Source organism: Myotis yumanensis, unplaced genomic scaffold, assembly GCF_028538775.1.
Source record: "Myotis yumanensis isolate MYYU_CA2020_CCGP unplaced genomic scaffold, mMyoYum1.0.hap1 SCAF_9, whole genome shotgun sequence".
Classification (NCBI taxonomy): Eukaryota; Metazoa; Chordata; class Mammalia; order Chiroptera; family Vespertilionidae; genus Myotis; species Myotis yumanensis.
In genome coordinates this window covers 68,281,987-68,294,904 of record NW_027223760.1, presented here as the reverse complement: position 1 = coordinate 68,294,904, position 12,918 = coordinate 68,281,987, and the positions used below count along the sequence as shown (strand labels likewise).

General features: G+C 38.6%; 1 protein-coding gene across 6 annotated transcripts in view; it reads right to left on the bottom strand.

The window, feature by feature from the left end:
• Positions 1-12,918, bottom strand: part of MAGI2 (membrane associated guanylate kinase, WW and PDZ domain containing 2) — a 1,130,082-nt gene that overhangs the window by 837,716 nt on the left and 279,448 nt on the right. The gene's annotated exons all lie outside the window — the stretch shown is intronic.

Genomic DNA, 12,918 nt, shown 5'->3' with positions numbered 1-12,918 from the left:
GTCCCTCAGCCTGGTCTGCACCTTCTCGCAATCCAGGACCCAGGTCTAAGCCAGCAGTTGTACATCCCCCTAGGGGTCCTTAGGGCTGCCGCAATGGCGCTGCACTCGCCAGCCATGAGCACAGCTTCTGGCTGAGCGGCGCTCCCTCTGTGAGAGCGCACTGACCACCAGGGGGCAGCTCCTGCATTGAGCATCTGCCCCTGGTGGTCAGTGTGTGTCATAGCGACCAGTCATTCTGCCATTCTGTCGATTTGCATATTAGCCTTTTATTATATAGGATTATTATATAGGATACTCACTCTTCTTGTGATACTGTGAGATTGTAAAATGTCTTTAGTAAGTCAAAAAGTCACTTTTTCACTTAAATGAAGCACTTTCTGGCTTTTCTTTGGCATATCTGAATTGCCAGCATTGCTACCCTTATGCTTCAGAGCCATTATTAAGTAAAACAATAGTAATGTGAACACAAGCACAGCAATACTGTAAGTGGTCCATCTGATAACCAAGATGGCTACGAAGGTGTCCTGTGTAAGGGCCAGGGAGCAGCAGACGCAGCATGGAGACACTGAACAAAGGGACAACTCATGCCTGGGAGGGAGAGAGCCAGATTTGGGAGAGTTCATCATGCTACTCAGAACAGTTTGCAATGTAAAACTTATGAATTGTTTATTTCCAGAATTTTCCATTCAATATTTTTAGACTATGGGTGACTGAGGGTAGCTGGAACTCTAAAACGAGAAACCTCAGATAAGAGGGGATTTATGCACAACAGCACTGAACACAGCGTTGGAGAGATAATCAGTTTACTAAATGCCACCCTGATCAAATTAGTTGTTTTTATTTAAACCCAGACTGACTATAAATTTAACCTAATAAATCTGTGTTTTCCAAGCATTTAGGTTATTAGACTATTTAATGTCTGTGATCCATAACATAATAAACATAAATATAACTTATATTTAAATCCCTGAGATATTTTTACCTTTCACCAAAACTCCATAAATAAAATGTAAGGGGAGACATGGTTTTCATAATTGTATGTTCTTAAAAGAAAAGCCACTGACCTTAGTATAAAGAACCTAATTGATGAGTTCTGCCAAAGCAGCATGTTGCTCATTCTGAAGTTTCTGATTTTAAATTAAAAATTAATATGTCACCTGTGCTCACTAGTAATTTACTGGAACTCATCAATATTTCATGTGTGCCGTAGGTCAATCCTATGTTGTGCATCTAAAGCAGTAATGTGTGAGGTGTTGCTGGGACCCGCCCAGTGCCTGGAGAAGCTTCCTACTCAGTGGAATATGGCATATCATGGAACCAAGGAATCAATGACCTTTCTCTGTCCTGCTATAGAATTAATGGCTCTCCATGAAACTATAAAACCAATATACCTCTTACTAAGTATAAGAAAGGAAAGCACAGAATATCTCAAGATAATACAGTATAGATTTCCAAAACATAGTGATTAAAGACACATTTTTAGTTATATTTAATGTCATTGGAAAATACAAATGATATAAGTTTAAATGTTAAATGAGAATTGAAAACTAAAACTAAATGTAAATAGGCCTAATGTTATACAATTATATATATATATAATATATTTTATTGATATTTTTACAGAGAGGAAGGGAGAGGGATAGAGAGTTAGAAACATCGATGGGAGAGAAACATCGATCAGCTGCCTTCTGCACGCCCCCTACTGGGGATGTCCCCGCAACCAAGGTACATGCCCTTGACCGGAATCGAACCCGGGACCCTTCAGTCCACAGGCTGACGCTCTATCCACTGAGCCAAACCGGTTAGGGCTACAATTATATTTTGTATGCACTTATGTTTTAAAAATAGACTGGAAGAAATTGCGTACATATGATCATGGCAGTTGTCTCTAAATATTTTTGCTTTTTAAAAAAGCATACAGCTGCTTTTTAATTTCATGTAAGGTCAATTAAATTCTCACTCTAAGGATATAAAAATACCTGGAGGGTTAACATCAGTGCAAGTTGAGGCTGAAAGAAAAAATATAACCCAGATGATTCCTGGAGAGACTGTAATAGACTAAGTATAAACCCAAATTATGAGAAAGTAGAAATTAAGAGGAAGCAGAAGTCAGGAGTTAGTTGAAAGTAAGTAGAGGTTGATGTAGCTAATTTACCTACAAAGAGGAGGCCAAGAAAGTAACTGATTCCAGTAACTGGCTCTAGTGAAGCAAAGGAATGAGTGTCCTGGGCCTGACTTAGCCCATAGGTACTCGCCTTTCCTGGGGTATTAAGATTTTACTGTATTCCTGCCTGACTGAGGCTGAATGATTTAGCAACTTCCAGGCTTCTGGGTGAGTTCAATAAATCCCATTACAGAAGCTAACATAAGAGAATCTCTTCCTTACAGCAAGAGCTTAAATAAAATAACAACTGTTTAAAGAAGGAACATAATATATTCTATGGATTCTAAAACCAGTGGTGGCTACAGACTTTCTATTGGAGATGGATTTTAAAGGATGCCATATGGTTGAGCCTAGCCGGTGATTATCTTGATGCCGCAGCCCTACAGTAAACACACTATTAATTGTGTATTTTAAGAAACTTTATGTGGTTTCTTCATAGCAAATGTTGTTACTTAACGTGTCTTTGCATCTGAAGTGGATGAGAGATTATGCATGGACTAAACTGCATTCTTAAATCCATGCAATAAGAGGTCCTGTGCTATTCTAAATCCTCAGGAAGATATTGCTGGGCCTAGACCAGTCCCCCCCCCCGCCCCCCCCCAACCCAGCACAGTATGGAACAAAACTGGGAGCAAGCTCAAAATTGTATGTCATTGATGCTTACCTCTCAAGTGTGCTTTCAGGGCTGCTTAAGAGTTTTTAGAAAAGTTTTTTTTTTTTTTTTTCTGAGGAACGAGGATGGTGGCTTAGGTAAATGCCCATACTCATAGCCCGCTACAACCACATCAAATTTACAACTAAAATACAGAACAACCATCACTCAGAACCGCTGGAAAGCTGGCTGAATAGAAGTCCTACAACTAGAGAAGTAAAGAAGAAAGCACACTGAGACTAGTAGAAGGTGCAGAGATGCTGATAGGGCTGGTCGAGCACCCACATGTGCCACTTTCTAATCCAGAAGGAGATCGTCTCTGCAGAGGCTGCCCAGAGGAGCAAGGGGTCCCAGCCCTATACCAGACCCCCAGCCCAGGGCACCAGATCTGGGAAAAGAAGTCCCTATGGGCAGTAAGAACTACTGGGCTGTAAAAATCAGTGCAGATCGGGGCTGAGTAACACACAGGCTGCTGGAGACCCAGCTGCTCCTCTTAAAAGGCCAGCACCATGAACTGAACTTACCAGGTCCCACTACCTCTGAGCTCCAGCACCAGGATGAGGCTTTGGGGGGCACAGGCACATATGAGGGGGAACTGGATTGTCTGGCATTGGGGCAGAAATGCTCCCAAACAGAGATGCTCACAGGTATCATTGTTCCTATGCTGAGACCTCCCTGTTTGCAGGGCTGACTGGCAGCCATTTCTGTTTTCTCCACCCTGATGATTCCCTAAGACCCTGCCTCATCCAATTTATAACCCCACCCCAACTGTGTGCAGCAGATTTTGTATATGAATGGCTTGTCCTTGCTCAGGCTAAAATCTATCAAACAAGCTGCAGCTGGGTCAGGAAATCCCAAACCTATTAATAAAAGGCCCAAGGCCCAGCACCAGCACCAGCTTGCCTTGCTTCATAGCTGGGCCTCGTCTGGGCACATCCAAATCTGATACAAAAAGGAAGAATCTGAAGATCTCTCTGTAGCTCCTGCTGGGTGGCCCCAGGCAATGGCTGACTTGGCACCTGTCTGGAGACCCAAGAGCCAGTGTACCCAGTGTTCAGTGTCAGATTATACCAGATTATAATTCTGCACATCCATAAGTGACACAGTCAAGAAGCAGACTCAGTGAGCACCAAAACCCCACTGAAGCAGTCCTGCTCCATAGGGGTGTCTCCTGCACAGCAGCTCTCCTATGTAGTTGCAGCTGGTTCTCATAGCCAATTGGCCTGGAGGTCAATTCCTCTCAGGAACACCAACAGTAATCAAGTCTCAATTACAACAAGACTGTGCTCACAGCCCACAAAGGGGTACACCTAGAGCTCCCAGCTCAGGTGATGGGAGGCTGAGTCATAGGGTCCTATAGAACACCTACTACACAAGGCCACTCTACCAACTCGAGGAGACATAGCAGCTCTACACAATACATAGAAACAAACATAGGAAAGCAGCCAAAATGCAGAGACAAAGAAACATGTCATAAATGAAAAATATGGAAGAAAGCAAACTACTGGATATAGAGTTCAAAGCCATTCTTCATTACTTAAGAATCTTCTAGAAACCTCTAAGGGACTTAGTAAGACTTTCAAGGATCTTAGCAAAAATCCCCGAAGAATGGAAAAGGACCAGTCAGAAATTAAGCATACACAGATTGAAATAAAGAATAATATACAGGGATTCAACAATAGAGTAGAGGATTCTGAGATCAAATCAACAATTTGAAATATGAGGAAGCAAAAAACTCCCAACCAGAAGAGCAAAAAGCAAAAAGAATCCAAAAATATGATAGTGTAAGGAGCCTCTGGGACAACTTCAAGAGTACCAACATTCACCTTATGGGGGTGCCAGGAGAAGAGAGAGAGCAAGATACTGAAAACATATTTGAAGAAATAATGACAAAAAACTTCCCCTACCTTGTGAAAGAAATAAACTTACCAGTCCAGGAAGAACAGAGAGTCTCAAACAAGAGGCCCACACCAAGACACATCATAATTAAAATGCCAAGGGCTTAAGGTAAAGAGAGAATCTTTTTTCTTTTTTTTTTTTAAGAGATAATCTTAAAAGCAGCAAGAGAAAAGCAGTTAGTTACCTACAAAGGAATACACATACGACTGTCAGCTGATTTCTCAACAGAAACTATTCAGGCCAGAAGGGAGTGGCAAGAAATATTCAAAGTCATGAATTACATGACTAGGACCTACAACCAAGATTACTCTCCCCAGCAAAGCTATCATTTAGAATTGAAGGACAGATAAAGAGCTTCACAGACAAGAAAAAGTTAAAGGAGTTCATCATCTTCATCATCACTAAACCAGTATTGTATGAAATGTTGAACTTTAAGAAGAGGAAGAAGAAAAAGATAAAAAAATATGAATATCAAAATGGCAACAAACACATACCTATCAACAATTGAATCTAAAATCAAAATAAATGAATAAGATATCTAATGAACAGAATAAACTGGTAAATAAATAGAATCAGAGGCATGGAAATGGAACAGACTGACGATTTTCAGAGGGAAGGGGTGTGGGGGAAGAGATTAAACAAAGATCTTATATGCATACTAGAGGCCCAGTGCACAAATTTGTGCACAGGTGGGGTTCCTTGGCCTAGCAGGCGATTGGGGCCAATCTGGGCCCCTTTTGCCCAGTCTGGATCGGGCCGACTGGAGATTGGCTGTGGGAGCGCTCTGACCACCAGTTGGCAGCTCTTGCATTGAGCATCTGCCCCTGGTGGTCATTGCATGTCCCAGCGACCAGCCAACCGGTCATTCGGTTGCAACTGTCACTTAGGCTTTTATATATATATATAGATATGCATTTCCTGTGGAAATAAGAGGGTGGTGAAGACCTGCGGTGAGGAACCAGGTGGAGGGGGCAATGGGGGGAAAAAGAGAGACATCTGTGGGCAATGGGGGGGGAAGAGACATCTGTAATAATCTCAACAATAAATATTAAAAAATTAAAATTAAAAAAGAGAGTTTTTTCCTCTCTGGCTTTCCATTGTATAATACTCCCCCCCCACCGACACCCAACCCCCCTCCACACACACACACACACACACACGCACTCAAACTAAAAAAAAAAACACCATGAAGAAAAGGAAGAATTAATTATTTGTCTCAGAAGTGAAGGAAGAATGTTGGTGGTGATGTATGGATGGACATTATAGTTACAAGGGTTCGAGTATTTAGGATAGCACAGGCCTCCAAAGTATCACAGTCATAGCCCATATAAGTACCTCATCAAACTAGCACTGATGCTTGTTGGAGGTAACAGTGAAGAAGAAAAATAAAGATTTGATAAAGGCAAGGGATTATTAAAGAAATGTAATTTTTGCACTGGGACTAAGATTATGGATGACAAATGGTTTTACATTACATGCCAATCATAGTTGATTGATAATAGCTTCCTAGAGTACAGTGAAGAGAAAAAAATTGAGAGCCAAATAGGGAATGGAAATATGTTCTAGGATCAATTTAGAAAATCTGCCACTGGCCTAGAATACCATATCATTGCCATTTCTAGACAAGAGAAGTCATGGGTAGAAGGAATGATGGTGTGAAAAGAATACAGGCTTTGCAGTTCAAATACCTGTTCTACATCTTATATATGTGGGGTTTGGAGGACATTAGTTAACCTTTTCCATTAACCTACATTTTTTTCATCACAGGTATTATAACACCTACTTTATAATATTTTTTGTGATCTATAATAATAAAAGGGTAATACGCTAATTAGACTGGACGTCCTTCTTTCCAGACAAAGCCGCAGAGGGTGGGAGCTGCAGCTGAGGCCCCTGGCCATGGCAGCGGACGGGGGCCGGGGCCAAGGCCCTTGCACAATTTTCGTGCATCGGACCTCTAGTAATTAAATAAAATAACAGGTAAACTCCACAAAACATTTGAAGCATACACTAGGTGTCCAATAAAATGTTAGGTCCCTTCTTTCATAATCTTTGATTACAACTAATACTATTTTCTTACAGTTAATTTTAAATACACAACCTACACGTTAGGCTCATGCTTTATTATAATAACTATACTTTTTCATATCTTTGGCCCATGATTAGTTACAAGCATACAGCACAAATGATAGGTCCACTCCTGACTATATTTGCACAGCCTATATTGTAGGCTCAAGGTTGATAACAACTGTATTACCTTATACCAGTGGTTCTCAACCTTGGCTGCACATCAGAATCACCTGGGAATCTTTTTAAAATCCTGGTTTCGGGGCCTCATCCTCCGGAAATTCTGTTTCTTTGTTACTAATGTTGTGGCCCCACCCCATAACAAAGAAACAGAATTTCCGGAGGATGAGGCCCAGAAATCAGGATTTTAAAAAGATTCCCAGGTGATTCTGATGTGCAGTCAAGGTTGAGAACCACTGCCTTATACTCTAGGTCCCACCATTGTCATTTCTGCTACAGGAGCATAAGAAGAAAAGAATATAAACATCACAGTTAGATGATAGACAGATAACTTAGAAAAAATGTGGTTCTTGTGGCAAGTACCCAAAAAACTATGCATAAGGTAGCCTGTTTTCAGGAATGCTGACATTAACTCTTCATTTGAAAAATGAAAAAGATAAAAACTCTCCGTACTTTTTGCTCAACTTTTCTGAAATCTAAGATGGCTCTAAAATCATCTATTAATTTAATATATATATATATATATATATATTCATAAGTCTATGATAAATTTTAAAAAATCCAGGTGCATCCACGCACCACTGTGCCAGTCATGAAACTCCTGGCTCCTTTCCCTGTTATCCCTGCTTCCTGTTCTTTCTATTACTCCTCATCTACTTTCTGACAGGGCTGGATGAACAATGTGTGCAACGAAAAGACAGCTATTCTGACTTTTTGGTGAGGCTAATACCTATCTTATTATATAGTTCAACTCTACTCACAAACCCCTAAGAGAAAAAACATCTTGGCTAATTAGGTTCCAACTATTTTCTTTGCTTGTGTTATAAATCTTAATGCTTAAATATGCTTTCCTTATACTGCTTGATTAATTCCAAGTGAAAGTCAAAAGCTGGATCATTCTATAAACCCTGAATCTAAAATTCAAAAGTCATTTGCCAAAATATCAGTAGGGTGTACTGAGAAAACTCATTTTTGTCCTAGCTTAATTTTAGCCATTTTTATGCAGGACTGGCCCAATAAAGCAGTATCGCTCATCCATTTAGTGATTACAATCTCTCTTCCAAAACTTGTGTTTCCAACAATTGTGCTACTGGGTTTATGATTTCCTTGGATTCCAGTTACACCATATTATTGTCAGCCAAATCAAAATTGTACTGCAGCTACAAACCCTCCTCCTCTTTTTTTTTTTTTTTTTAGAAAATATATTGTCTCATTAACCCTGCATAATTTCTTCCAGTTAGTTTACCAAAAATATGTGATTGTTTTTCATATTGTAAGAAGGGTAACTTTACCAAGTATAAATCACTCTGGTATTCATCATAAATTTTCAGATTGACCCAAGGATTATACCCTCTGGGCAAAATTTTCCACCTCTAGGGGTCAGCTAGTTAAATGTCTTCCTCAATAGATGGTGAGGATCAGAGAGCTTGAAGAGACAACTAGGGAGGAGATGAAGCCATGGTTTTATTTTTTAAGTTATTTTTATTAATAAATTAGTAAAGCTAGTCTTCTTTATGATTTGCCATTGAGGTCAAACAGTTGAAATTCTTTGAGAATATTATCATACCTACTTATCTATGCAAGAACACCTCTCCACACTAATCCATCTCCACTTCCTTCTCTTCTAAATTAAAAAAAAAAAAAAAGGTAGCACAAATCAAGCCTCTGCTAGTGTTTATAAACAATCTATATCTTTTTGAAAAACAAAGTCAAGTCCAGCTGATGTGGCTCAGTAGTTGAGCATCTACCTGTGAACCAGAAGGTCATGGTTCAATTCGTGGTCAGGACACATGCCAGGGTTGCAGGCTTGATCCCCGCAGAAGGCAACAGACTGATGATTCTCTCTCATCATTGATGTTTCTATCTCTCTCTCCCTCTCCTTTCCTCTCTGAAATCAATAAAAATACATTTTTAAAAAGTCAAATAATAAAGTACTATAATAATTATTTTTTAAATGTATCTTTATCGTTGAAAGTAATACAGATGTACTCTTTTTCCCCCTCCAGGCCACTCCCACACTCCCTCCACCTTAGGCCTTAACCATACTATTGTCTGTGACCACAGGTTATGCTTATGTGCATATAACTTATTTGATTAATTTCTTCCCACCCACCCACCTCCACCTTCCCTCTGAGATTGATCAGTCTGTTCCATGTTTCCATGTCTCTGAATATATTTTGTTCATAACTTTATTTTGTTCTTTAGAACACCCTAAAGCCTCCTCCAAAAAAAACCCCACAAACTACTATATTTAATAAACGAATTTGGCAATGTAGCAGCATACAAAATTAATACCCAGAAATAAATGGCATTTTTACACACCAATAATGAATGCTCATAATGAGAAACTAAAAAAACCACACAAACAATTCTATTTACCATTGCAATAAAAAATTAAGATACCTAGGAATAAACTTAATCAAGGAGGTAAAATACTTGTACTCAGAAAACTACAGGACATTGAAAAAAGAGATAGTGGAAGATATAAATAAGTGGAAGAATATATCGTGCTCATAGATTGGCAGAATTAACATTATTAATATGTCTATATTACCCAAAGCAATTTATAGATTCAATGCAATCCCTATTGAAATACCAACGGCATATTTCACAGATCTAGAACAAACTCTCCAAAAATTCGTCTGGAATAAAAAAGGACCCTGAATAGCCACAGCAATCTTGAGAAAGCAGAACAAAGTTGGAGGGATCACAATACCAGATATCAAGTTAACTACAAAGCCACTGTCTTCAAAACATCCTGGTACTGGCACAAGAACAGGCATATAGATCAATAGAACAGAGCAGAGAACCCAGAAATCGACCCAAGCCATTATGCTCAATTAATATTTGAAAAAGTAGGCAAGAGCATACAATGGAATCAAGACAGTCTCTTCAATAAATGGTGTTGGGAAAAATTGGACAGATACATGCAAAAAAAATGAAACTAGAACCACCAACTTACACCCTACACAAGAATAAACTCAAAATGTAAGTTGTGAAAGTATTATTAAGCCAATAGGTACTTGTCACATAGCCCCCAGCTAAGAAAATTCTGTACATTTTAAATTTAGTTTAATTTTTGGATGGATTTCTGGATAAAAGGTCACATCAAATCTCCTAAATATTTGTGCAAGCAAAGGTACTGAGAACATCTCTTGTATGGAGCCTTAACAATGCCAGTCTTGCAGTCTTAGCACTTTGGTTGGGAAAGTATCTTTTTTTTGTTTGTTTTGTTTTTGAGCCAGCAGTATGAGTATCATAGGTGATACTATATAGAAATTATTCACATGTAATCTTCTCTTTGTACTGCAAAGAATACTTTCATCTCACTACAAGAAAACATTTTGCTGAAAATCTAGTGGTAGAATTCTCTATTCATACATTTCTCACTTTAAGTAGAGAATGGCATTAAATATTGGGGCCATAAGACTTTTAGTACACACACACACACACACACACACACACACACCCCTCTCTGTTTAGAGACGAGAAATCTCAGGCTCAAAGTCCAACCATTTGCATTAGACCACAGAGCTGGTTTTATCCAAGTGCCTGAACAAGATCCAAGAATGCAAAACACACCTTCTACCAAAAGAAAAAGATTAAGTGTTTTATTTAAATACCCATATACTAACTCAAATCATGAAGAATTATATATGTTCAATACTTTAAAAACTACCATAAATTATACATGAATACTTACAAGTATTTATGTATAACTAGATTTACAATCTGGGTTTCTGCTTCAATTAATTGTGTCAGAGACTAATTTTTCCCCACAACCCATTCTCCCCTTCTCCCTATTGGTAAAATTCTCCAGTGCTTGACATTCAGCAAGGTGTAAGATTATTCAGCTAAGGATTATACTTACAAGACTTAGTTGGCAGCTAGACATGGCTACTTTACTAAGTTCTAAACAAACTGATATGAGCAGAAGTGATGTGTTCAATCTGTACATCAGATTGTTAAAAAAAATGCTCTTGTTCTTTGCCCCACTTCCATGTGATTCACAAAACACTCATTGTTGGTGAAACCACAAAATCTAGTCCTCAGAAGGACTATGTAACAGAGCTGCTCCTTACACTAGACCACTTTCTTCTTGTGCATTGTGATGTACAAGAGGAATAAGCCATTTTTTTGAACCACTGTATTTGGGGACTTTTTGGTATAATTGCACAATTAATACCCAACAAAAATACACTAACCCTGGCCCCTTCATTTTGTGGAATAACATTTATCATAAACCTTGCCAGGTAGCATTTCCCTTTTACAGCTATTTTCTGACCTATAGCAGCCACTATATTGTACCTGTTAGTGAGTCTACTAGAACCTGTACAACACTTTATTGTACCTATTTGTTTATAACAAACTAGACTGGAAGCTTGTAGGGGGCAGGAAGAGTATCTTAGCTATCTTCGTTTCTCTAATGTTTCACATGGTATTTGACACATGGAAGGTACTCAAACAATACATATTGAATAAAAAGTTAATATATTTTTCATGGTGATTTTTGAGCAATATCAGATTCTTACAGTTTAATTAACTTTAATATTAATTTTATAACATGGCTTAATAGAAAGTAGTCTCATACATAATAAGAGAAAAGCCAAGTTTCTATACAAACTTGGGAAAATAAGATCTTTCCAAAGTGATAAAGAGACTGAATCACCTGCTATTTAACTGGAAATATTTTGTAGGGTTTCAGATTTAGCACCTTCCTTACCAGATTGAAGGCTGTTACTGCCACTTTCTTTCCAAAGCACAAATACCCTTCAAATTATATTTTGTTAATTGGTTCTGATATATATAGATTAATATTCACAGTCTTTCAAAGTCAGTCTACTTTTCTAATTTCTGATAGTAAAACCTATTATCCAGTTGAGTATAAGAAAGTTAAATAACAGAAACTGATGATATCAACAATTAAAAAATATTGCTAAAAAACACTTTTTACTGAAAAAAAAATCCAAACATAAAAATAAAACTAGTTGGTCTAAAAAGAAATTAATTATCTGGAAATAGAAGAGCGAATAAGAAGAAAAGTATTTTTAAAAAATATTAATATTGATTTCAGAGAGAAAGGGAGGAGAAACACCAATGATGAAAGAAAATCATCAATCGGTTGCCTCCTGTACGCCCCACGCTGGGGATGGAACCCACAACCCAGGCACGTGCCCTTGACCCTTGACCGGAACCAAACCCAGAACCCTTCAGTCTGCAGGCCAACGCTCTATCCACTGAGCCAAACCAGTCAGGGTGAGGAAAAGTATTTTTGAGTGCAATTACCAGAGCATGATATGTATAGGAGACCAGACAGAGGTTAAGATGAGAAATATTTGGCATAGCAGTAAAGTTTTTGCATGACATGCCAACCACATTTAATCCTTGACAGTATACAAAGGCAGAGATGCTTTCTAAAAGTATGTAATTAAGTGAAACTCTTAGAAATTGCCCTGTAAATCTCCAGAGAAGAGTCTGGCTGGCTAAAGGCTAGGTTCTATAGTTGTCACTGCTGCGGTTGAATGGTCTTTAATTTGACCCCTAAATGAGGGTCACACCCAGGAAAAAGAATCAGTAATGCTTTTGACACAGAATTCTTTCCTGTAGCAGAGTAAAAAAGACACAAAAAGCCAGGTTTAAGAGACGAGCCATACAAAAAAAAGGGAGGGGGGTGGCTTGCTCATGTCATCTAAAATATTTAAACACCATGCATGTGTCTTGAAGAATTAAGCCCTTGGGGCCAAGTTCAAGCAGGAGGTGCCAAAGTACCAGGAAAATGAGCTATTGGAGTCTAATGTCTTCTATTCAATAAATTAACAGTCAACATAATAATTTAAGTAGTTCCTGCAATTGGCCAGGGCCAACATTAATTATTGTCAGAAATTACATGTTGAAAGGGGCTCTGGTGTTGTCTGTGGTCCTGCCTTGCTCTTTACTGACCATACATCCCAGTGTG